At 40.0% G+C, this 27,303-nt stretch overlaps 1 protein-coding gene and 2 non-coding genes across 3 annotated transcripts in view; all 3 read right to left on the bottom strand.

Moving 5' to 3' along the window:
- Positions 1-27,303, bottom strand: part of LOC143712784 (FGGY carbohydrate kinase domain-containing protein-like) — a 328,185-nt gene that overhangs the window by 115,284 nt on the left and 185,598 nt on the right. The gene's annotated exons all lie outside the window — the stretch shown is intronic.
- Positions 2,827-2,900, bottom strand: trnam-cau (transfer RNA methionine (anticodon CAU)). The gene has a single exon. It is a non-coding gene; the product is annotated as a tRNA-Met (tRNA).
- trnam-cau (transfer RNA methionine (anticodon CAU)) lies at positions 3,854-3,927 on the bottom strand. Its single transcript has one exon. It is a non-coding gene; the product is annotated as a tRNA-Met (tRNA).

Genomic DNA, 27,303 nt, shown 5'->3' with positions numbered 1-27,303 from the left:
TTTTGTCTGTGTATTACCACACTCTACTACTTATACAGATTGAAATAAGCACAGTTAGAATAGAAAAATGTGTGGGAAGGTATTGCTAGAATGTGAGTATATAGTAATTTAACAAGTACCTTTTAAAAATGACTTAAAATCAAAAATAGTTTGCACATAGTTTGTAAGAGAAAGCGTTTATTAACAGTAATGAAGGTTACCCTTGAAATGGCAACAAAGCAGATTCATGATGACTTAATTAATAATACGTGTATAATTAATTGTGCATAAGTGGAATGTTACCTGAGAAATACAGAATGAAAGACGTAGCTTCAGTAGCCAGTTGGAAAAATCAAGAGAGATGCCATGAAGGACGCGAGTGTCCTTTAACCCATAATGGCAAAGCCCAATTAGAGAGGAAGAGGAGAATGCAAGAGCAGAGCCCAGAGACGAAAGAGAGATCACATAGGTTACATTGTTCTTTCACCATTTTACTTGATCTAAACCAACCTGAGACAGTGAAACTGACCAATAAGCAGACTACAGCCGCCCCTGTACAAGGTGTCACAGCTGGCAGGTAGGTGTAAAAACATACCAGCCATTTCCACTGAACTTAAACCTTTATACTAAACGTATATTAAAACTGCAATTATATATATATAAAAAAAATGTTATTACCTTTGACAAACTTGGTATAATTTTAGAAGTAGGCTGGGGTGGGAGCTGACGCTGACTCTGCGCCATGACCTCCTGTGCTGGTCCAGTAGCGGCAGACTGTTGTTCAACAACCCTTGGTGCTTGTCCAATAGAGGCTGTGGCCTGCTTAAGACAACCACAAAAATACATAGGCTACAATAATTGTTGAACGAGAAGAATTTGTTCAGTAAATTATACATATATAAAAAAAATACAAGTTACATCTTTACATTGTTACCTTTTGAGTGTGAAAACCACATATGCACTTTGGGACCGCTCCGAGCAAGGTTGTCTGGCCGCGAGACTGCATCGGACATCTTTCAATCTGTAAACATTATCACACATATAACATAGAATACATGCATTTCGAACTTATCAGTATGAATGCCACATTAATTTATTGTAGTCTGTCATTTATTTTTATTCATGTTCTTTGAAGGGGAGATACAAACTGTAAAATTAGAGATAAAGAGTGAGTAAAGTTTGTATCCTCCTTTAAAAGAACAAGAGAGGAACATTTCACACCTTCAAAAAAACATCCATTCACTCAACATCCCCACCCCCACTGCCTCAAATCTCTGAATCTCCCAGTGCAAAAAAAGGTTTTTTTTTTACATAAATAAACATAAATCTCAAATACCTGCAACATTATCTACATACATATCTATAAATAATGATGACATTGAATTAAATGATTAGGATTACAATTATTACATCATGCAAAGGTGACAAAAGCACACTCACCCTTTGGTACACGTCATGCCACTTTTTCTGTCGAGGAGCTGGCCTGTTACCCTCATTTGATGGCCAAACTCCTGTGCTGGCAAACTTTTTTAGCCTTGCAATCCAGTCAGTATCTGACATGGCTTTATGGGATTTTTTGCCAGACATTTTTTTGTTGGGGGGCTAACGGTTAGGTTATATCGTTTTGAACAAAACTACTATAATACAAATTATTTCTTTAAAAAAAGCACATACGATATTTACAATTATAATATATACAATTATATACAAATATAAAATTACATTGTCCGAAAATACAGTTAAAGTTACCGAAAAATAAGTTTCGCAGTCCTCCGTTAAAATGATGATGCCTGACCTCCGTGACAGTGATGCTCGACGTCTGAACTTTTTGACCTCTGACACGCCCCTCAGGATATGTCATTACTTCGTACACCTTCGGCTCAGTTCGGCAACTTGATTGACACTAGGCTAGCTTCCTGACTCCTCCTCCTAGCGGTGCTAAGCGTAAACGTGCCATCGACATTTCCTTGTACTCTGATTGGTCAAATGTCGAAAATGATAAGGAAAAAGTCAAGAATGGCGCTCTCTGATTGGCTGCAAATGTTACAGCGCGTCGACGTGATTGGCTGTGGCGTTCAACATTGTTCAACATTATCCCCATTTTGACAGACTATCCTTCGGCAGCTGGCGTTCAGGTCGCAGTCTCCCCTGGAGGCGTGGGTTCGAATCCCACTTCTTACAAACCTAACCTTTGGCTGCGGGCTCAAGCTAGGTTCTTTAACCCTCTGGCAAGTTTATCCAGAAATGCAGTAATGTTGACAAAGCACTGCAATTCAGTTCATGCTAGAATTAACCAAACATTAAAGTAACACTGACCTGCAGTACATGACCTTTATAGTAACACTTTAGTGCAATGTATGGGATTCTATGGCACTTGGAATTTCAAGTCATGACATTTCAGAAAAAATTGACATGTTGATTGAATCGGATTCAACTGAATTTCACGAAATGACATGTTGTGATGTTTACCGGAAGAAGATGCAGTAGAATTTCATGGCAAGGATTCTTGGAAATTTCTTGGAATGAAATGTCATGGGTTTGGGGGCATGGGGTGGAGTGTCATGACACAAGATTCAAGGAATGTCATGTAAAACATTACATTAGCATTAACAAGACATGCCATTAGAATGAAAGAATGATATAAGCCTTAACAAAACATTGTAACAACACTGACACATATGACATGAATATGAGAGTAATACTATTACTGCATTTGTTCAACATTAGTCTTAAAAAAACACTGGATTTCAATTACAGTGCATATCAAGAAATGGACAAAGGCATAAAAGGGAATACAGAAAGCAGCTCCTTTATTTACACGGTTCCGTGTATCAAAAAGAACCATTCTGCCCCTTGTGAGGCTCGAACTCACGACCTTCAGATTATGAGACTGACGCGCTGCCTAACTGCGCCAACGAGGCATGTGCTCTGACTCTGGTGAGCGGTGAAGCCCTAGATTCTATTTCATCTGCCATTCCGTGTAGGTGCAAAAATGCTGCTGTCCACTGGCCGTCATGTCAGGATGGCCGAGCGGTCTAAGGCGCTGCGTTCAGGTCGCAGTCTCCCCTGGAGGCGTGGGTTCGAAATCCACTTCTGAAAAACCTAACCTTTGGCTGCGGGCTCAAGCTAGAGTCTTTAACCCTCTGGCAAGTTTATCCAGAAATGCAGTAATGTTGACAAAGCACTGCAATTCAGTTCATGCTATAATTAACCAAACATTAAAGTAACACTGACCTGCAGTACATGACCTTTATAGTAACACTTTAGTGCAATGTATGGGATTCTATGGCACTTGGAATTTCAAGTCATGACATTTCAGAAAAAATGGACATGTTGATTGAATCGGATTCAACTGAATTTCACGAAATGACATGTGTTTGTTTACCAGAAGAAGATGCAGTAGAATTTCATGGCAAGGATTCTTGGAAATTTCTTGGAATGAAATGTCATGGGTTTGGGGGCATGGGGTGGAGTGTCATGACACAAGATTCAAGGAATGCAGTAGATGCAGTAGAATTTCATGGCAAGGATTCTTGGAAATTTCTTGGAATGAAATGTCATGGGTTTGGGGGCATGGGGTGGAGTGTCATGACACAAGATTCAAGGAATGTCATGTAAAACATTACATTAGCATTAACAAGACATGCCATTAGAATGAAAGAATGATATAAGCCTTAAAAAAACATTGTAACAACACTGACACATATGACATGAATATGAGAGTAATACTATTACTGCATTTGTTCAACATTAGTCTTAAAAAAACACTGGATTTCAATTACAGTGCATATGAAGAAATGGACAAAGGCATAAAAGGGAATACAGAAAGCAGCTCCTTTATTTACACGGTTCCGTGTATCAAAAAGCACCATTCTGCCCCGTGTGAGGCTCGAACTCACGACCTTCAGATTATGAGACTGACGCGCTGCCTAACTGTGCCAACGAGGCATGTGCTCCGACTCGGGTGAGCGGTGAAGCCCTAGATTCTAGATCATCTGCCATTCCGTGTAGGTGGAAGTGGCCAGCTGACCACTGGCCGTCATGTCAGGATGGCCGAGCGGTCTAAGGCGCTGCGTTCAAGCTGGGGAACAATAGTCCAACAAAGGTGGGGAAGAAGGGAAGAAAAGGGGAAGGAAGAAAAAGAGAGGGGGAAGAAGAGAAAGAAAAAACGAAGAAAAGAAAGGCTGAAATTTGATGTTCAAAGATATGCCTTCATTAGCATAGATCTTATGATACATTTTCCGGTTTCTTCGTGTGTGAAAATCACGCATTTATATCACACTGTTTTCTATTGCAGGTGTGCACCAAGACCGGGGTTCGAATCCAGCTAAAGACAACTTTTTGTAATATTTATTATTTGAATAAATAATCATTATTTTTGATTGCATACTGTTCCCGTTTTAATAAAATATACATATTTAATTTGTTTGTTGTGTTTTTTGATATTCTATCATGAAAAATAATGTTATTTGCATTATTATGCAATGAACAAAGATGCAAATCATTAATTAGTAACTTATATGCTGTAAAATGTTTCACAAGAATAACAAAATGTACAAATTATATTTTTTATATACAAATGTTATATTGTTGCAGTGTACTGATAAAATATTGTTATAATAAAGTAAAAGTAAATAAGCTAAATTTTTTAATGCATACTGTTCCAGTGTTTATAAAATATACATATGTAATTTGTTTGTTGTTTTTTGATATTCTTTCATTAAAAAAAAAATGTTATTTGCATTATTATGCAACGAACTAAGATGCAACCCATTAAATAGTAACTAATATGAAGAATGTCTGTCACAAGAATAACAAAATGGACAAATTATCTTTTTAAATACAAATGTTATATTGGTGCAGTGTACTGATGAAATATTGTGTTATATGAAAGTAAAAGTAAATAAGCAAATTCTTTTTGAATGCATACTGTTCCAGTGTTAATAAAATATACATATGTAATTTGTTTGTTGTGTTTCTTTGATATTCTTTCATAAAAATATATAATTGCCAATGGAACAGTGTTATTATTTAGTAGTTGTTGTATTATTATTGATCTGATTAAGTATTTTTTTAGGTTACATTCAAACAAGACACTTGCAAATCTGTTATTTGTAATGAACAAAGATGCAACCCATTAAATAGTAACTAATATGCTGAAAATGTCAATCACAAGAATAACAAAATGTATAAATTATATTTTTTATATACGTTATATTGTTGCAGTGTTCTGATGAACTAGTGTTATATGAAAGTCAAAGTCAAAAAGAAATCACTTGCCAATTTGTTTTTATTTTCCAATCATGCCAACAGAACAGTAATGAATATTAAAATGTTAAATACTGGTAACATGTTTTAAAAATAAATAAATAAAATGAAGAGTTAAATAGGTTTTCAAAAACAAGAAATAAAAAGTTAAAATGTTAAATAACGTTAAAAAAAACAATTAAATAATATTCAACATGTATTAACTATTTAAACAACTGTTTACACTATATACATGATGCTATATACATGAAAATATATACATTATTTGGAAATGGTTCTCCGCATTTCCTCCAACCACACCTCTTTTGAAACAGTCTCAGTCTGTGGGCAGTACACCCTGCCCCTGTACTGGCTATGTCCTGTAGCACTTGTTTTAAATTGCCCACATTTTTTGCAAGTGTTGGCCTCTACGGTTCTCCTGTAGGGTCTCTTGGGCATGGCGTCTGGATTGGCAGCTGGTGAAGCGGGTAAGCGGGTGCCCTGTACAGCTGTTGGCTGTAACAGTGGCTGTACCATTTGCATCCCCTGGGCCATTGGGATGCCCTGGATCATTTGCACTCCCTGGAACATTGGCACACCCTGGAACATTGGCACAGCCTGGAACATGGGCACACCCTGGAAACCTGGTGCTGATGGTATAAGTATATTTGGTACCATCTGCAGTGATGCTCCAGATGCAGATGGTGTCAGCAACGTCTGACTCTGCGCTGGTGCCTTGGGTCTGAGAGGGGGTCGCCCAACAGAAGTCTGCCTCTGCTTTGCCTGACCAGCTGTACTCTCTGGTAGCTTGTACTGGTGCTGCTCCCCTGGTTGTTCTGGCTCAGTCCGTAGACGTTTGGCTACCTGGAGAGGCTCATGAGCTTCAGGGAGGGGCTGAGGCAACTGAATGCCCTGAAGCAGCACAGACAGCTCCTGCTTTTTCTGTCTTTTGTTATACCACTGAATCAGGGTGTTCTGGTTAACCTCCACCAGCTGCATGGATGTTCCTCCCATCACCAAGCTGTTGCCCAGTACAAGCTGCCTTATCCTGCCATAGTCTTGCAGGATCAGAGACCATCTTGACAGGGCTCCCTTGCCTTTTCTTTTGGGGCTTGGGTGGACAGTGCAAAGTCTGATGAAGATGGTCTCCACCAGACGGCAACAGTCAGGCCACTGAGCAGGTGCGCTGCTTGCACCCAGCACACATCTGGTGGTGCTCTCTACACCAGGGTGAGTGGGCTTCTTCGGGACCTTGAAGCGTCCACTCAGCAGTCTCTTTCGGCATCGACTGTCATACACCACCCGTTCCTTGTCCCGGTCATCCAGGTTCTGCCAAAGAGCAATTATGGTGTTGGCTTCCTGGTTGGTCAGGCTGAGGGCTGTGTGGTCCCGGAGATCCACCAGATATTCTGCCAGCTGGTCCACATGTTGATAACCCGGGATATTTTGGTAGTCAACAGCCTATTAAAAAACACAAACATGCAATACAATTATTACATCACATCTGTCTAATGCATAATTCCATATAGTACAAAGCAGAGAGCGCCATTCTTGACATTTTACAAAGCACCAAATAAATAAAGATGACTTGACTTGATGTGTATTTGCAGCTTACAAATGAATTTAGGCTGTACTTTTAAATGTAAAATATGTGGAAAGTCTGGATTTAAAGCACTGGATGTTAATTCATCATAATTATTCTAGTTAATTTGAAAGACATACAAAAGAGTATTATTTACCGTCTCTTCTTCATCAACATCCTGACCAGCATCCTCTGGCTCTGAGGGGAGAGTTGAAACAGATGTTTCAGAGGGAACAGGTGTGACAGCAGTCCCTGAGGGTCCAGGTGATGAAGGAGACTGTGTGAGGACAAGTCTGGGGTCAGGGATCAGTGAAGGGGATGTGGAGCCCAGTACAGGTGTGGCACTGCTGGTGACCAGGGTGGAAGAACCCAGTGTCAGTGTGGAAGAGGGTGGTGACAGAACAGCCTCCGGATCTGCTATTGTGTGATCCTCGCTGATGTCACAGAAGCCCTCATCTTCATCTCGCTCCTCCACACTGAGGTCCTCAATGAGCTCTGCTGTCTGCTCAGAGTCAGGATTCATGTCCTGCAGTGCCTGACCAGTCAGAACAGATACTGCACTCCAATGAGCTCACCTGAAATAAAAACAATAAACAAACGGAAATTAAATAGAATGTTGTGTATCATATTTGATACATTAGGCTTTTGTAGTAGCTCATATAGTGTGAGAATATAGAGCTCATCGTCAAGGAGAAAAAAAACAAAACAGTTTTATTTAGAGGCCCAACACGTTTAATTATGTGGGCAAAACATGAAATGAAATGCAATACAATGATGATTGAGAGAAAAGTCTGATGATCATTTTGATATTTACATGAAACATGATTTTCTAATCAAGTGAACCCAAGCTGCTTCAGTCTAGTAACTAGTCATTAAATATTAGTAACAATATACAAGTTATTCTTACAATTACTTTATAAAATCAGTAAAGGTTTCACAATGAAAAGAAACGTGAAGCACGAGCTGAAGGTGGACACTTTTACAATTATACTAAAAGACTATAATCAATCAGACGACAGAGGCCAGGTTTCCTAAAAATTTTTGATCATATTGATCATTTAGAGTCCTTTAGAAACTTGCATATCAATTATGATACAATCGACTCTATAGGGTTAAATCTGACATATAGACGGAGGTTACACAGAAATTGCAAGTTGATAAAATAAAAAATATATAAAATAATTCTCACCGGTGTAACATGCAGGGGGACAAAACGTGGGGACCACTTTCCTGCCAAACAGCTTTTCATAATTGCCGTTTACACAGTGAACAAGTTCTCCTGTGTAGCTGCGCAAAGCTGATGGCTCCGATGACAGGGAAGCAGCCTCCCGGTCCTGGTTCCACCGGTGTAGACCCTCCAGCAGATAAATCTGAAAGTTCAGACTGTTTGCACTGGTCCCTGTAAATAGACACAACAGTGTTTAGGAGGTGTTAAAGGAACACACAAAAACACTTAATGCTCTTTCTTTACACATGCACAGTGTGTGTGACAAAGACAATACCTGGGATGAAACGGTTCAGGTGTAAATGAAAGGACTCGAGAGAAGTGGAGCCTCTGGCACATCTGTAGGTCTTCAGAAGCACGCCTCCCTTGTTTAGGCTCCCTGTCTCTGTATAGAGCACAACACCAGGGGGGTCTTGAATGCATTTCACATGCTTCTTCTGGACATTCCAGATGTGCTCCATCCTTTCTCGGTCCAGGAGAGGAACACCCAGGGAGTCTTTGCCCTTGCTGCTCAGGAGCTCTGTAAGCAGCCGCTCAAGGAGAAGGATGGTAGTCTCCTCTCCACAGGTCCTCCTCCGGCAATGGAGTGCCAGCTCATTCCTGGTAAGATGCTTGTTGACATCTTCATCTGTCAGCGCAGGCCAACCCTGGGATATCAACAGCTCTCTCTTTGCTTTGCGAAGCATAGAAACATCAGCCGCATCCCACTCAAAAATGCACGCTGACAGCCGTGACATGAAGATGGGATACAGCTGATGGGCATCAGTTGTACACCCCATGGCAATCCTGCGCATAAAATGCCAGATGTCCAACCGAATCATGAGATCAGGCCACCCTCTGAATCTGGTTTTCAGCTTGGTCTCACCAACATCAGTGCAGCAGCCACAGTCCACGTACAAAACAGCAGGTGGATCCACACTAGCCTGCTGGTACCTTTTCACCAGACCATCGACCATCATGTCCAGTCCTGCTCCTTCCTGTGCTGTCAGCACACTCATGAGCACCTGACCAAACTCATTGCCAACAGAGGTAAGCCAGAGTCCCGTTCCCCTTGCCGTCCCAGCCAGCTTCTTAGTGATCTGCAGTAGATGACAGGAAGCATGCAATGCAATGAAACATCACACCATCTAGAATATGATACTCATGCTCTGATAATGATATAACAGTAAACACCATAAATTAACAAAAATCCCCTGCTAACCTTTTTAGTAGAATCCATCTTCAAGACTGAACCATACGTAGATGTTATCCTTGCATGGATTTCATCCAGCCTTGTCAGGATGTCTTGGCTGTACACGGTGAGCAGCCACTTGCAGCTTGGGACCACTGTAGGCTCTGGGGGTTCCTGGAATTGTATTTGCAACACCCCGGGTCGTTTGAGGAAGTCCACACATTGGGTGGTGTACCGGGCCATACGCTGGAGCCACTCCACACTGTGGTTCTCACGCAGCTGTTTGATGACCCGCGTGGGACTGTTGCCTAGGCCATGCTCACGCAGGAGCCGAATGACTCTCATATCACAGGCATACCTTAGGAAAAGCAAAATCCACACATTCATATATTTTACGTAATTGATTTGTAAAGTATTTGCAAACATATGTGATGATGGGCTATCAACTGGATGTGGAATTAAAGTGTACTTACTTCCGCGTGAGGATGACCCGAAATTCAGAGCGATGGCCCAGATCCAGCTGTTGCAGGACAGTCTGACTCCAGGACACATGCGAGGCTTTACACTTGGTACAGATGAGGGTTTCTGTGACCATGTTGTACATCCTATCGATGTCCAGAACCTGCCGTGCCCTTTTGTGCAGACCGCCTCCAGTCAGCTGATGCTGCCCGCAGGCAGAATTGGGACAGAGAGCCTTGATCTTCCACAGCTTGTACAGCATCCACAGCAACAGAGCATGACAAAAAAATCTGTCTGGAGCTGGAGCCTGGTTGTAAATAAGTGCTGGCTGTGGTGGGTAATACCAGAGCTGTAGGTTGTCTCGAAGCTCTGGTTTTCCCTTGGGCCCCATTTTAAAAAGCCTGCTGGCAATCCACCTGTGATCCTCTGGTGGCAAAGTGTCCGACCACAAACGATGCAGTCGAACTGCAGATGCATCTTGCAGTAATGCCCCCGAAGGAGTAGTCTGTGAAGGAAAAAGACAAAACATTTAGTCTAGCAGGTCATTTATTTAATTACCGCTTTATCTATCCAAGACTACCCTCATATAAAATAGAAAATATTGGATGTCAAATACGTACTTAAGGTTATAGAATAAAATGTATACATTTGTTCCAATAGTTTTCAGAATTGTGTCAGCTGCTAGCACTAATTTGTGTGACTCTACTGAGTTGTGACAGTTAATATGCAAATTCAATTATTTTGGACCAATAAAATTTGAAATTACTTACCGAGACAACATGCAATGAAATATAATATATGTTGCATATATAACAAGAGAAAGAAACAGTCATAACTGTCCAATAATTTTAACTAATCCTAGATGGAATTATACAATACTGTTTAAAGGTCTATGTTCAGTAAGATTCTTTTTGTTTTTGAAATATGATTAAAATACAGTCAAAAACAGTAATAGTGGGAAATAATATTGCAATTTAGGATCGCCGCTTATTTGAATCTGTTTTCAAAAGTATTTACAGTTTTTTTCAATCGCTAACAAGCGCTTACCCATACTTCAGATACTTTTTCCTAAACTCTTAACACAGACTCACACCAACAAAACACAATTGGCCAAATGGATAATTTTCTTCTCAATAACACATTTTGTTACAGATTTTTATGATTGTTTACACACTAAAATAAAAATTTCCACGCAATTTGCAAAATTCTACTCCAATGAGCAAAACCCCTCCACAGATTTGCACAACATTACACACAATGTCTGTTTTACCCTTTTAGCAAAACATTACACACAGTGATTTGTAAAACTCTACACACATTTTCACACCTTAGACACAGATAAGGATTGTGAGGTTACTTCCTTGTCATTACAAAGCCCCGGATTGCCATTGACCACACTAATGAATGAATTGGATATGCACATCCATCAGGAGTGGAAGCACACATGTGCTAATTTGAAAACGCATCACTCAGGAGTGCTATAAAAGGCAGCAGGTGAGTTCACCTGTCTTCAACAAAAATGGAAGGAGCTAGAAGAAGAAGAAGAAGAAGAGTGAGAATAAGAGGGGGGGGGCTCAAAGAGGAGATGAAGGAGGTAGAGGAAGAGGAGAAGGAGGTAGAGGAAGAGGAGAAGGAGGTAGATGAAGAGGAGAAGGAGGTAGAGGAAGAGGAGAAGGAGGTAGATGAAGAGGAGAAGGAGGTAGAGGAAGAGGAGAAGGAGGTAGAGGAAGAGGTGAAGGAGGTAGATGAAGAGGAGAAGGAGGTAGAGGAAGAGGAGAAGGAGGTAGAGGAAGAGGAGAAGAAGGTAGAGGAAGAGGTGAAGGAGGTAGATGAAGAGGAGAAGGAGGTAGAGGTTTTCAAAATTGCGTGTAAACAATTGAAAAAAACTGTAAATATATACTAACTCTTCATTTCAAAATAGAACACATCTTTCTCTGCACACACTAACTTTACCAAAACACTGGAAATCTGACTCAGAATGAAATTATTCTGTCAAAGAATAACACTTGTTTTCACTTCACAAGGTACATGCAGTCAATCAAAGTACTAGGGTTTCAAAATACTGGCTATTGTATTACAAAAACTTCATAGACTTTTGTATTTCAGTTTTACAGGTATTTGCATACAAAACATGCAATCCACCATTTTTACACTAAATTTATTGGTTGGGAACTGTATGTCCACATGTACAGTATTCCAGTAAAAAGCAAATCAGTTTTTTTTCCCTTTACTGTTTACCAGCCTCTCTTAGCGAAAGACCGTGGTTGATTACATGGTCAATGAGAGTGGCACGAATTTCATCACTGACTACTGTTCTTGCAGCCTTTGGAAGTGCTTAGGCCTGCTCTTCTCCCTGGCCCTGCTCCTCTCACTGCACCTCTCATCTCTCACTGCACCTCTCACTGCACATCTCACTGCACCTCTCACTGCACATCTCACTGCACATCTCACTGCACCTCTCGCACATCTCACTGCATCTCTCACTGCACATCTCACTGCACATCTCACTGCACCTCTATCTGCACATCTCACTGCACCTCTCACTGCACCTCTCACTGCACATCTCACTGCACATCTCACTGCACATCTCACTGCACATCTCACTGCACATCTCACTGCATCTCTCACTGCACATCTCACTGCACATCTCACTGCACCTCTATCTGCACATCTCACTGCACCTCTCACTGCACCTCTCACTGCACCTCTCACTGCACATCTCACTGCACATCTCACTGCACATCTCACTGCACCTCTCACATCTCACTGCACCTCTCACATCTCACTGCACATCTCACTGCACCTCTCACATCTCACTGCACCTCTCACTGCACATCTCACTGCACCTCTCACTGCACATCTCACTGCACATCTCACTGCACATCTCACTGCATCTCTCACTGCATCTGTCACTGCATCTCTCACTGCACATCTCACTGCACCTCTCACTGCACATCTCACTGCATCTCTCACTGCACCTCTCACTGGGCCTGCTCTTCTCCCTGGGCCCCTTGCTCTTACTCTTCCTCGTCCAGACATTACAGTGTTTGTCTTTTTCTGTTTCCAAAAACATCACTCCTCAAAGTCCTCCTTTTAATGTATAAGTGTCAATGTAACAGAAAAAAATAACCCCTGCCACTGAGTCTAAGCCAGACTGGAATCAGCTATGGTTGGCCCAATTTACCCAACATAAATCAGGTGTGTGTCAATTATTCAATTGTTTGTTTATTATCAGCTGAGATATATTGTTTTTGAACTGATATCATTGAAGAAGCCGAGGTTTTTATACTGTATCTAAGGTTTGGAATATTGTTTTTGCTATTGTGGGGTGGTGTGTGTTAACATTTGTAAATACTACAAAAACAATCCATAATTTTGTTGGGAGGTATAGCTTGTCTGTTAAGAAAATGTAAGCATTGTGGAAATGTGTTCACTGACTGCATATTGTGTGAAAACTGTATATTATTGCTCTTAATTCATTATGATAAGATTTCCTGCATACAAAATATATTTCTAAAAAGTGCACAGATGTGGAATGTGTCTTAGAATGCAATGTGGATTATGCCAGTACTTACAGAGACAGTGGTGCTTGGTGTAGGGGCACTGGACACTGCTGCGCTGGGTTGGTCAACAGCCTGAGATGTTTCCTGGAATACAAAATATGTTTCTAAAAAGTGCACAGATGTGGAATGTATCTTAGAATGCAAGTTTCTAAAAAGTGCACAGATGTGGAATTTGTCTTAGAATGCAATGTGGATTATGCCAGTACTTACAGAGACAGTGGTGCTTGGTGTAGGGGCACTGGACACTGCTGCGCTGGGTTGGTCAACAGCCTGAGATGGTCTCCTAGCCACACTCAGATTTGGCTTTGCAGCAGCAATGTGGGACCCACCAAATCTTGGTTTGGTAAACTAAAAAAGGGCAAAACAATTTCAATGAAAAGACAAATTGAATTGTAACAGCACATTGGCCAAAGATATAATAAAATGTAAAATGAGAAAATATCTATTGATCCTATCATTCATTATATAACTAAAGGACCTGCTTTCTTTCTTTAACTTATTTTTTTGTCTGTGTATTACCACACTCTACTACTTATACAGATTGAAATAAGCACAGTTAGAATAGAAAAATGTGTGGGAAGGTATTGCTAGAATGTGAGTATATAGTAATTTAACAAGTACCTTTTAAAAATGACTTAAAATCAAAAATAGTTTGCACATAGTTTGTAAGAGAAAGTGTTTATTAACAGTAATGAAGGTTACCCTTGAAATGGCAACAAAGCAGATTCATGATGACTTAATTAATAATACGTGTATAATTAATTGTGCATAAGTGGAATGTTACCTGAGAAATACAGAATGAAAGACGTAGCTTCAGTAGCCAGTTGGAAAAATCAAGAGAGATGCCATGAAGGACGCGAGTGTCCTTTAACCCATAATGGCAAAGCCCAATTAGAGAGGAAGAGGAGAATGCAAGAGCAGAGCCCAGAGAAGAAAGAGAGATCACATAGGTTACATTGTTCTTTCACCATTTTACTTGATCTAAACCAACCTGAGACAGTGAAACTGACCAATAAGCAGACTACAGCCGCCCCTGTACAAGGTGTCACAGCTGGCAGGTAGGTGTAAAAACATACCAGCCATTTCCACTGAACTTAAACCTTTATACTAAACGTATATTAAAACTGCAATTATATATATATAAAAAAAATGTTATTACCTTTGACAAACTTATATATAAGTTTTAATTTTAGAAGTAGGCTGGGGTGGGAGCTGACGCTGACTCTGAGCCATGACCTCCTGTGCTGGTCCAGTAGCGGCAGACAGTTGTTCAACAACCCTTGGTGCTTGTCCAATAGAGGCTGTGGCCTGCTTAAGACAACCACAAAAATACATAGGCTACAATAATTGTTGAACGAGAAGAATTTGTTCAGTAAATTATACATATATAAAAAAAATACAAGTTACATCTTTACATTGTTACCTTTTGAGTGTGAAAACCACATATGCACTTTGGGACCGCTCCGAGCAAGGTTGTCTGGCCGCGAGACTGCATCGGACATCTTTCAATCTGTAAACATTATCACACATATAACATAGAATACATGCATTTCTAACTTATCAGTATGAATGCCACATTAATTTATTGTAGTCTGTCATTTATTTTTATTCATGTTCTTTGAAGGGGAGATACAAACTGTAAAATTAGAGATAAAGAGTGAGTAAAGTTTGTATCCTCCTTTAAAAGAACAAGAGAGGAACATTTCACACCTTCAAAAAAACATCCATTCACTCAACATCCCCACCCCCACTGCCTCAAATCTCTGAATCTCCCAGTGCAAAAAAAAAGTTTTTTTTTTTTACATAAATAAACATAAATCTCAAATACCTGCAACATTATCTACATACATATCTATAAATAATGATGACATAGAATTAAATGATTAGGATTACAATTATTACATCATGCAAAGGTGACAAAAGCACACTCACCCTTTGGTACACGTCATGCCACTTTTTCTGTCGAGGAGCTGGCCTGTTACCCTCATTTGATGGCCAAACTCCTGTGCTGGCAAACTTTTTTAGCCTTGCAATCCAGTCAGTATCTGACATGGCTTTATGGGATTTTTTGCCAGACATTTTTTTGTTGGGGGGCTAACGGTTAGGTTATATCGTTTTGAACAAAACTACTATAATACAAATTATTTCTTTAAAAAAAGCACACACGATATTTACAATTATAATATATACAATTATATACAAATATAAAATTACATTGTCCGAAAATACAGTTAAAGTTACCGAAAAATAAGTTTCGCAGTCCTCCGTTAAAATGATGATGCCTGACCTCCGTGACAGTGATGCTCGACGTCTGAACTTTTTGACCTCTGACACGCCCCTCAGGATATGTCATTACTTCGTACACCTTCGGCTCAGTTCGGCAACTTGATTGACACTCGGCTAGCTTCCTGACTCCTCCTCCTAGCGGTGCTAAGCGTAAACGTGCCATCGACATTTCCTTGTACTCTGATTGGTCAAATGTCGAAAATGATAAGGAAAAAGTCAAGAATGGCGCTCTCTGATTGGCTGCAAATGTTATAATGTCGAGAATGGCGCTCTCTAATTGGCTGCAAATGTTATAGCGCGTCGACGTGATTGGCTGTGGCGTTCAACATTATCCCCATTTTGACGGACTATCCTTCGGCAGCTGGCGTTCAGGTCGCAGTCTCCATTGGAGGCGTGGGTTTGAATCCCACTTCTGACAAACCTAACCTTTGGCTGCGGGCTCAAGCTAGAGTCTTTAACCCTCTGGCAAGTTTATCCAGAAATGCAGTAATGTTGACAAAGCACTGCAATTCAGTTCATGCTAGAATTAACCAAACATTAAAGTAACACTGACCTGCAGTACATGACCTTTAAAGTAACACTTTAGTGCAATGTATGGGATTCTATGGCACTTGAAATTTCAAGTCCTGACATTTCAGAAAAATTGTAAAGCAAACGTGTTATGCACTACACTACGGAAACCTATTGATGAGACGCATGTGCTTTTTAGAAGATGGCTGCTTCCCATAATCTGCCCTGCAAGCAGTGTGACAGCCTGTAAATTCCACAAACAACAGAACAGAGGTCATTCAGCATGGCAGTCTGCCTACAGCTCCTTGGTACGATGGCCTTCACCTGTCTCAAAAGTAAAGGTGTTGTAGCGAATTGCAGCATTTATATTTAAAATGCATCCACTTGTTTCCGGACAGTTTTGAACTGAGGACCTTTCGCGTGTAAAGCGAACGTGATAACCACTACAATACGGAAACTTGATTTGGACGTCAGTCCCTACGCTTCTAGGGTACGCTTGTTCAAAAGCGACTGAAACTATAGACTGCCCAGTGTTTTTAACATGACAAAAAGCTGCTAATTTTGTTGGCAGACCAAACATGTTTTATTACTGTACAGGAAACCTCAAAGGCCATTTGTTTTATTTTTGTCCTTTTCTAAAGAGATTAAACCACAAACATCCCTGCAAGTGTACAGACCTGCTCAACAGAAAATCACATACGATATTTTTGCAAAAACCACCCATAGTTTCCACCCAGTTTCGAACTGGGGACCTTCTGCGTGTAAGGGGAATGTGATAACCATTACACTATGGAAACACATCTTCAGGATTCAGACATAAATCATTAGGTGCACGCTTTTTAAAAAGCGTATAAAGGAAATGAGCGCTACACCCACCTAGCGTGGCAAACAGTTTAAATCTTCTGTCAGAAGACAACTGCTGTTTCTGCTCAGTTTCGAACCAAGGACCTTACGCACGTTAGGCGAACGTGATGAACACTACACTACAGAAACCTATTGATGAGGTCATTCGGCATGGCAGTCTGCCTACAGCTCCTTGGTACGATGGCCTTCACCTGTCTCAAAAGTAAGGGTTTTGTAGCGAATTGCAGCATTTATGTCTAAAGTGCCTCCACTTGGGAGATCCAGTCCTTTACTGCTGCCAAAAGACCGGTACAAAAGTTTTGCTCCAGCAAACAAGTTACAGGAGGAGCTGGCCAGGGTCCCCAGACAACTGTTTTAATGACAGCTTGAGCAAAATGCAACGTGTTGGCCAGGAATCGAACCCGGGTCAAATGCTTAGAAGGCAGATATTCTCACCACTATACCACCAACGCAAGACCATTGGGTGTAGGCTTAAAAAAATTGCATGAACTTATTGACCTGACCTACCAGGCACCATATTAAAAAAGAGGTCTCTAATATAATAATGTAACATGTTTTATACAGACACTTCATATTTAAATGGTATTAGATTATTTTTTGGATTCACTGGCTTCTGTGAAGCGTTGAGTTAAAATGATGCATGACGCCGTTCCTGGAAATCGCGCTGTTCGGGGACAACTACCTGTCTCTGCAACTCCTCTTTAGTATAGTGGAAAGTATCTCCGCCTGTCACGCTATAGTCTGGGGTTCGATTCCCTGATGGAGAGATCCAGTTCTTTACTGCTGCCAAAAGACATTAACAAAAGTTTTGCTCCATCAAACAAGTTACAGGAGAAGTTGGCAAGGGGCCCGGACGACTGTTCTAAAGACAGCTTGAGAAAAATGCAATTCGTTGGGCGGGAATCGAACCCATACAGCAAGAATTGACAGACCCAGGAATTGAACCCATACAGGAAGAATTCTCATAATCAAGGTATTTAATTTAAAAATGTGAGACTTTTTATACAGACACTTCATATTTAAATGGTATTAGATTCTTTTTTTTGGATTCACTGGCTTCCTGGAAATGGGAAGGCTGTTTGTAGCGAGCTGTAGTCGCGCTGATCGGGGGTGGCAACCTGTCTCTGCAACTCCTTGTTAGTATATGGGAAAGTATCTCCGCCTGTCAAGCGTAAGACCGGGGTTCGATTCCCCGACGGGGAGATCCAGTCCTTTACTGCTGCCAAAAGACCAGTACAAAAGTTTTGCTGCAGCAAACGAGTTACAGGAGGAGCTGGCCAGGGTCCCCAGACAACTGTTTTAACGACAGCTTGAGCAAAATGCAATGCGTTGGCAGGTAATCGAACCCAGGTCAACTGCTTGGAAGGCAGCTATGCTCACCACTATACCACCAACGCAAGACTGTTGGATGTAGACTGGAAGCCCTGTTGTGCGGTCAGCAAGGAAATTTTGCAATACATTAGCAGCTGGCAGGTGCAGATGAACTGAAACTCTCTTTGTTTGGACCTGGCACTTAAAAAAAATTGCATGAACTTATTGACTTGACCTACCAGGCTCCATATTAAAAAACAAGGTCTCTAATTTAATAATGTAACACGTTTTATACAGACACTTCATATTTGACACATGACGCCGTTCCTGGAAGTCGCGCTGATCAGGTACATCTACCGGTCTCTACAACTCCTCGTTAGTATAGTCGAGGTATAGTATAGTAGTATAGTATAGTATTTTTAGAAGATGGCTCCTTCCCATAATCTGCCCTGCAAGCAGTGTGACAGTCTGTAAATTCCACAAACAACAGTATAGAGGTCATTCGGCATGGCAGTCTACCTACAGCTCTTTGGTACGATGGCCTTCATCTGTCTCAAAAGTAAGGGTTTTGTAGCGAATTGCAGCATTTATATTTAAAATGCCTCCACTTGTTTCCGCCGGGTTTTGAACTGAGAACTTTTCGCGTATAAAGCGAACATGATAACCACTACACTACGGAAACTTGATTTGTATGTCAGTCCCACCTCTTCTAGGGCACGCTTGTTCAAAAGCAAATTAAACTATAGACTGCCCAGTGTTTTCAACATGGCAAAAGCTGCTAATTTTGTTGGCAGACCAAACATTTTTTTATTACTGTACAGGAAACCTCAATGGTCATTTGTTTTATTTTTGTCCTTTTCTAAAGAGATTGAACCACAAACATCCCTGCAAGTGTACTGACCTGCTCAACAGAAAATCGCATATGAAATTTTTACAAAAACCACCCACAGTTTCCGCCCAGTTTCGAACCTTCGCGTGTGAGGCGAACAGTCTGCCTACAGCTCCTTGGTACGATGGCCTTCAACTGTCTCAAAAGTAAGGGTTTGTAGCGAATTGCAGCATTTATATTTAAAATGCCTCCACTTGTTTCCGGCCAGTTTTGAACTGAGGACCTTTCGCGGCGGGAGTCGAAAATGGTTAAGCTTAACTTCCCTTAACTTTTCCCATTCATTCTCTATGGTAGTGCTTAACACTACGGATGCAATATACCTTTGGCCACACGTAGACTTCCTGGCGCTGTTCCGCTTTTCCGTGGCGGGTAGTTTAAAAAGCATAGTGTCATCTGTCAGTCATTCGCAGTGGAGGAGGGGAGACCCGTTTTACGAACGGAGAGATATTTGTTTACCGACTTGTCAGCAAACTTGTTTTGTTTTGTTGCTGTCTAAACTACCTGCAGACAGATTTTCCCTCAGGTGACCGCATATACATTATTATTCAAATATTTTATAATTTAAATTGCATGTATATTGTCATGTAATCGTATTGTTATCGTGTTGAATGGATTGTGACGATAAGAAACAGTAAACTCCTCGTTGTGAATACAGCTGTTATTTTATAAGAGTATCTTTGTTTGTAAAGGTGAATGTTTCATCCTAATCTCTCACTATGCTTAAAATATATGTTAACAGTGCAGTAAGATGTAATGTGCAGTAGTATGGAGGACCAAACTTGCAATTAAAAATGAATGAATAAATAAATGAATAAATAGATAGATAAATAAATGTGATAATAGGAAAATAAATAAAGGAATAAACGACTTGATAAAATAAATATGATTCATTTTAATCAAATGTATTTTTGTATATTTTTCCCCTAATTTATAATTTTTTGCTTTTATATTTTAATGTATTTGTATAATTTTTAATTGTATTTATTTATTATTTTATTTATTTGTTTGTTCCATTTATTCTTATATTTATTTATGCATTCATTTATTTGTATATTTATTTATTCCAATATGTATTTATTTCCAGATTTATTTATTTTAATCTTTATTTATTTTTATTTTTATTTCTTTATTTTTATATCTATTCTTACATTTTTTTGATGTGCATGATAATTAGGTTGGTTGGTCTTGCTTACCAAATATAAATATTAATTAACAAATAAATAAAAGCAGAAAATAAATTAAGGGAAATAATACAAAAATTAGTTTGATAAAGAATAAATCATATTTATTTTATCAAGTCGTTTATTCCTTTATTTATTTTCCTATTATCAAATTTATCTTTTTATTTGTTTACATGTTTATTTATTAATTTAATTTCTGCGGGTTTGGTCCTCCTATAATGTAATTAATATCAGACACACACATATATTACATTTAAATTACAAACAAATATATATATGTGTACAATTTAATGGTATAATTTAACATTTTTAATTAGTTAACTTGTTAACTTTTTATATATACATATATAAATTTTTAAAGCAATTTAAATAATGAATATTAAATAATGCAAATTTAATAAACAGTACGTGCTCTAAGGCTGCATTTATTCAGTTAAGAAACAGTAATATTATAGAATATTATAGCATTGTAAAATAACTCTTTTATATATATCACTGATGCTTTAGTATTAACTGTCTTATTTCATTTTGTTACTGTAAGTATTTAAATGCTTATGCTGAGACGCTAATGAATACATTCTGATTTCAGAACAGCATCATGAAGAAAACAGTGTTCTTCCCAGGGAAAGTCAAAGTGTCTTTCAGGAAAGGCCCATCAGGCCATTAACGCCGGGACCCATCAGAAGAGGCAAAAAGAATTAAAGACAACCCTTCACTGCAGGACAAGTCAACACCTCAAAGAGAAAATCTGGTCAAGTTGAACGCCCGTTCTGTTGTGTTACATAGAGGAGGGGATGTCTCTGACAAGCAAGAGGTGTTGGGAGAATGCATTCTTCAGTTCGGCAAGTACAAGGGCAAGTCTTTCAAGTGGTTATTAGAGAATGATGGCAGCTATGCTTTGTACCTGTCCGATAAGGTTGAGGAAGAAGAACAGGCTGGGCAGTTCAACCCAGAGGGTCCATGCAAGGATAGCCTCATTTCATTTCTTGAGTATTCAAGAAGCTTCAAGGAAATTGAAGATCTTAAACAGTATCTGTCTCAAAGGCCAGACGCAGTGCCTTTTTTGACAGAGGATGACAATACTGTTGGATTTGGATCCAGAGCACAAGACACTTGGAGGAAGATTTGGGATACCAGGGCAGACGGATATGCTTTCTTTATAATGAGGCAGAACTGTGTGCCAGGCAGCAAAATGTACAATTTGCAGCAGTATCTTTTAAAACAGCAGCAAAAACAGATGACCAAAAACACTCCTCCGATGCCCTCACCATCAGCTTCCGCTGCAAGACCACCTGTTCCTTCCATTACTGACTCTGATCAGCCTGGTGAGTTAATAAAATTCATGCAAGTTTGCTTATATTGATTCTTAAAGCCTGCCTAGCTACTGATGCATTTGTCATATTTTATAGTAATGGAGGAGGATGAAGAACTGGAGAGGATGATGCTTAGTATTTCTCCAACAAAATATCTCACACAGCTGAGTAAGTAAATCAAGTATCGTGTCATGTGTGTTATATATACCCATGTCAAATTCTTATAAAATTGGTATAAAATTGTACATACTGGAGAGAAACCATTCAAATTATAATGCTTATTTTTTAGGATCATCTGCAGCCACAGGATCCACAGTCTTATCTACAACAGGTTACTTTACACAACAGTTTTGGAGGCTTATTCGGTTACATACAGACTTATCTTACATTTCTGTTTTTTAATTATCTTATTTGTTGTTTTGGCACTGTTCTTGCCTGTTCGAAAAAACATGTTCTTTTGTTCTAACTACTGTTAAGGTTTGAATATACCAGTGGTGAGGGTGAGTGCACTTCATGAATTGTATGCATGCTATTTAAACTGTTTTTATTTGTTGTGAAAAAGTGGACTGTTTACTTACAGACATTTGAACATTATCAGAATGTGCATTACTAGAATAAATAACAAAATACATAGAATAAAATAATAAATAATGATTAGTCATTTAATGTAGTCAAGACAATCAAATACATATCATGTACATTCAGTGTTTTAATATGTTTTTAATTTCCTCCCTGTGCTTTTCCTTGCAGCTCTGCCGCAGCCTCCATCAACATCAGCTCCTGTGTGTAGGCCTTCTTCACAGGGTGAAGGCTTTATACCACCTCAAGCAGCACAATCAGCACCTACACCTGCACCAATGCCGTCTGCACTGACTGAAACCCCTGTTCCCAGCTACTTGAACAAAAAAAGTAAAGACAGTTAAACACACGAGCATTAAATGTGTTATACACGCATATATATATATATATATATATATATATATATATATGCATTTATTTCCTTTGCTTTGTGTTCCGTGCAGTTCTGCCACAGCCTTCACCACCATCACATGCAGTCTCTAGTTCTCCCAATCCACCAGCTCCTGTGTGTAGACCTTCTTCACAGACTGATGGCTCTGTACCACCTCCTGCAGCACAATCAGCACCTACAGCTCCTGCATCAATGACGTCTGCACTGACGGAAGCACCTGTTACTAGCTACTTGCAAGATATTAGCCACTGGAACTGCTCTCTTCATCAAAGAATTTGGATGAAAACAGAGATGGAGTCCATGGGGCTCTGGCCAGGATCACACCCAGTAAGACACCTAATGAATATGGTCTCCTTGTTGCGCTATCCACCTCAGCCTGAGCTTATAGAGACAAACATGGGCCTTCCGTCACCAAAGTACTTCCAGCTCCATCCCTTTTTCATTTGGAAACCTGAGCACAGTATAAATGAAAGGCTTAGAAACAACTACATCCTGCCCTGACTCTACAGCTGTCCAAATCCTCATGTTGTGTCCTCAGGTGTGGGAAGACCCCGAGTGATCCTTGGCACTAGTGGGCAATATTACATCCTTGCTTCACGTCTGTGCTGTAAGGCATGTAAAAAATACTGGTTCGCTGATAAACCTCAGTGGGTGGACATGCTACCACAGCAATTCAGAAACATCTTGCCAACCTTCCTCACTCATAAGAAGGCAATCTGTAAAACTGTGATGGATGAACTGAGGCGCTCTGGAAAATCCCCTTATGACAAGGCCAACCAGCTGTCTGAGGTGCTTCACCTTAAGTTTGAAAGAGCCCACCTTGCATACCTTCTCATTGTGCAGAACGTCAGGGATGCTGAAGCAGGGCTGTATGGCCAGAAAACCATCACAGGAGCATTGAGGAAGGATGACACACCTGCTTCGTTTGGGGGTTACGAAGATACTGATGGGTGGCATGGGGTGTCTGTGTCTGCACATTATCTGGTGGAGTGCCTGCTTCAGGAATATCACCGGCAAGAGGCAGCTCTCACTCAGCTCCTTCAAGGAACTTTTGGACAGGTGTTCAGATCAGATCACACACGCAAAGTTGCTAGAAAAGTGACCCTCTCATCTGGCACAATGTCATCCTACGCTGTGATGAACGAGAACTGGATGATCCTGTCCTGGGTGATGCTGCAGTCTGAGAGTGAGCAATCCTTGAGTTCAATGTACTGTGGGATGGCCAATCGCTACAGTGCTGCTAGCATACCCAAGGCCAAGTACCAGTGGGTGGACAGGTAAGAATAATCACATCTCATCACACATCACATCAAGATGTGTAAGCAAAGGTAATGAATACATTAAAATTAAAATGTATTTCCCTTTTATGTACTTAGGGACTGCTGTGCTGCTTTCAGAGTGATGGACCCAGGACCGTATGAGCACCAGCAGTGGGAAGCTTGGAGGACCACTGAAGCTACTGTGGCAGAGGTTACATCAGAAAACCTCAAGAATGTAAATGCCGCTTGCCAGAAGTACAATGAGGACATGGTGGTTAAACTAGACTTGTTTCACTGTATGCGGCGATTCACCAGGGAATGTGTTTCGGAGCACCATCCTCTGTATAGCTCGTTCTGCCAGTTCCTCTCTTCTGCCCGTAGTAGATCAGAGTGACCTGGAGAAACTGAGGAACGCATACAAGTTCTGTGGAATTGAGCCTGCTAATCCCACAAAGCAGCACATCAGAGCGCACTGCAGGACAAAAGTGCCACATCCTAGAGAGCTGGTCCAAAGAGTGGAAGAAGTACTTCACCATTTCCATCTTGCAAAGGATCCCAACAACATCTTCCTTTTTAAACCCTCGATGCTAAAATTTCGGTACAACTGAATCATGTCAAGGGTGAAGGAGCTGCTGTGCCCATCGGGATCCCTGTCAGAGGCACTTCACAGCAAGAGGGGTTTCATTTCCACCAGGCTCAGTGAGTAACGGGTAATCGCGTCTCTCCTGAGCTGTTCCAGGCGCAGGGTATGACTGGTGTCGCACGCTGGAATTATCAGCGGCTGGTGGACCTGAAGCAGCCTGGGCTTGTCTTACCTGGAGTGTTTGACCCTGTTTTGATGATGGAGTTAAACAGGGCATCTATAAGAGAGACTGGGTAACCCAAATATCCAGCCTTCCACATCTCCAGCTGGGACACAAGAGAGAGGTTTGGCCTACAATATGTGGAGCCAGGCTGTCGACCTGTGCCTCTTGACTTTGACAAACACAAAAGCAGGAAGACAGACCTAGGGATGCAAGAAGAGTCTTCATCTGGCACTGAGTTCTCATTTCCAACTCAGGTAAGCCTTTAAAGTTCTTTGATAACAAACTTTTTATTATAAAACAAATAGTTAATAATTCTCGCTCGCATATAACACTAATTTTGCTGAATTTCAGAAATGCTTAGAGGATTCCTCTTCTGCTGAGACCCCTCTTGCTCCTGAACCAGAGGCCACCCCCCAGACTCTCATTTTCAATGTTTTTCTACTCCGAGTGCTGTGACAGTGAAGGAACAAACATCTGAGGAGTTTCTTTTAGATGCAGGTAATTATATTATTCATACAGGCACCAATGTGTGTAATCTGTTTGCCTAATCTATGCACACAAAACAAATACTTCGTTTAATAATTTTGTGAATCTCTTTTAGAACTGCCAAGCACACCACCACTGCCTTTAGCTGCTTCTCCCTGTGCTGCTCGGACTGGACCCATTAAGACAGGCGGTCGAGTCTTTGTGTTGGACCATAACAGATGGACAGATCCAATGAGAAATGCCATTGATGGTTTGCTGGCCAAGCACCATGGGAGCAAGGACCTCCTGACAAAGGTGGATGGTGAATATGCTGCTATGGTACAGAGTGCCTGCACTGACCCAAGCAGCCTTTTGCACTCAACCACAAAGCAGCACATGAGCAGGTACATAAAAAACCTTGCTAAAAAAAAGAACACTAATGCTTCACTCAACACCAGCCCAGAAAAGCTCCTGGAGACACAGCAGTTATGGCAGCTTCTTCACTCAGGCAGTGAAACCATCAGTGTCCCAGTGACAGTACTGCCACCTGCCCCAGTCAATCCTCCCGCAAAGAGTGTTCCTGAGACTGTCTTTCTGGACCAGGCAGCGCTTGAGAAGATGGTGAAGGACATCATAGAGAAGCAGCAGGCAGTTCAGCAGCAACAACAACAGCATATGCTGCAAAAAAAGCACACTAGATCCTGTTTAGCCTGTGGTCAGCCTAATTCTCGATACATGGGTGATGGCACCTCAATACATTTCTTTTATCAAGGTGGTGATGTTAAATACTTCTACTGCTCCAAGAAAGTTTTTGACACATATTCCGCAGAGGGCCTGACCAACTTCAGAATGCCCTTTGAAGACTTTGCAGAGACTCCTTTTTTTCAGCGAGAACTGGAGTCCTCGAAGCAGAGAGGGGCAGAAAATAGGAGGGTGATTGAGGAGAGAAGCAAGAGAAAGTCAGTAATGGAGCATCCTACTGGTCGTCTGTGCAGATTCTGCCACCTACCACTGAAACAAGGACCCAACAGTCCTCATATTCACACTGGTTTCCCTGGAGTGGCAGGCAAATACATTTACTGTCCTGCTAAAGTGTTTTCCCTTTATCAGGCTAAGGGAATGAAATTTCATGGAAAGACTTTCAGCAGTCTCCATTCTATGAGGCTGAGAAGCAGAGGTGGATTGAGGAAAAGAAAAAATGACTTCACTGACAAATGACATGCCCAGACCTCAAATACTGTTTATAGCTCAAAGACATTCCTTGCACAATCTTATGCATATATGTATATACATATTATTGCACTTTTAATGTATATATATATATATATATATATATATATATATATATATATATATATATATATATTATTTTTTTAAATATTTAATTTATTTCCATTTGTTCATTAAAATACCAAAAGTATTGTATTTTATTGTATTTTAGTGTTTTTTTAAGTTCATTTATTGACTTGCATTATTTTATCTTGCTCAGATTTGAAAAACACTAAATGTTAAGCACTGGTACTATTATACTCTGTACATAATTGTTTAGTTTAAAATACTTTTTTTCTTGTTTTTTCCTGTTCTCCTCAACTTTAGATATTATTATTGCTGTTGTTTAATCTATAATCTATCATTTTAAATTGTTACATTTATTTCCATTGTTCATTAAAATCAAACAATTGTGTCCTTGTTTGCATTGTACTTTAGTGTTTTTAAAGTAAATTTTATTGACTTGCATTATTTTATCTTGCTCAGATGTGTAAACACTAAATGTTAATAACTGTTGTCATTAAACACTACATAATTATTTGATTTAAAAAAATCTTGTTTTTTTCCTATGTTCTCCACAGCTTTATATTTTATTATTATTATTATTAATGTTATTGTTGTTTAATCTATAAGTATTTAATACATTACCTTTTCAGTTTTACATAATAATATGTATATTTCTGTACTATAAATAAAACGAGAAACTTACTATTTGGTGTTTACTGGTTATATTTCATATATATATTGGATTTCTGTACATAGTTAAACAAATATAATGTAAATATCTCAATGTAAAATGTAAAGGTCTAAAACATTATCAAAATGTTCTTTACAATTATTCACATTCAAATATTTTCTATATTAAAGAAAACTAAACCCTATTATAATATAAATGTTTATTAAGGTAGTTGCACATTTTGTACATTCTACACAACAACAAATCTTACACGTTTT

The sequence above is a fragment of the Siphateles boraxobius genome, unplaced genomic scaffold (assembly GCF_051911475.1).
Source record: "Siphateles boraxobius isolate OS27281-9 unplaced genomic scaffold, OSU_SipBor_1 51, whole genome shotgun sequence".
Taxonomy (NCBI): domain Eukaryota; kingdom Metazoa; phylum Chordata; class Actinopteri; order Cypriniformes; family Leuciscidae; genus Siphateles; species Siphateles boraxobius.
Note: the sequence above shows the minus strand (reverse complement) of the source record. Positions and strands in the feature narration are given on the sequence as shown.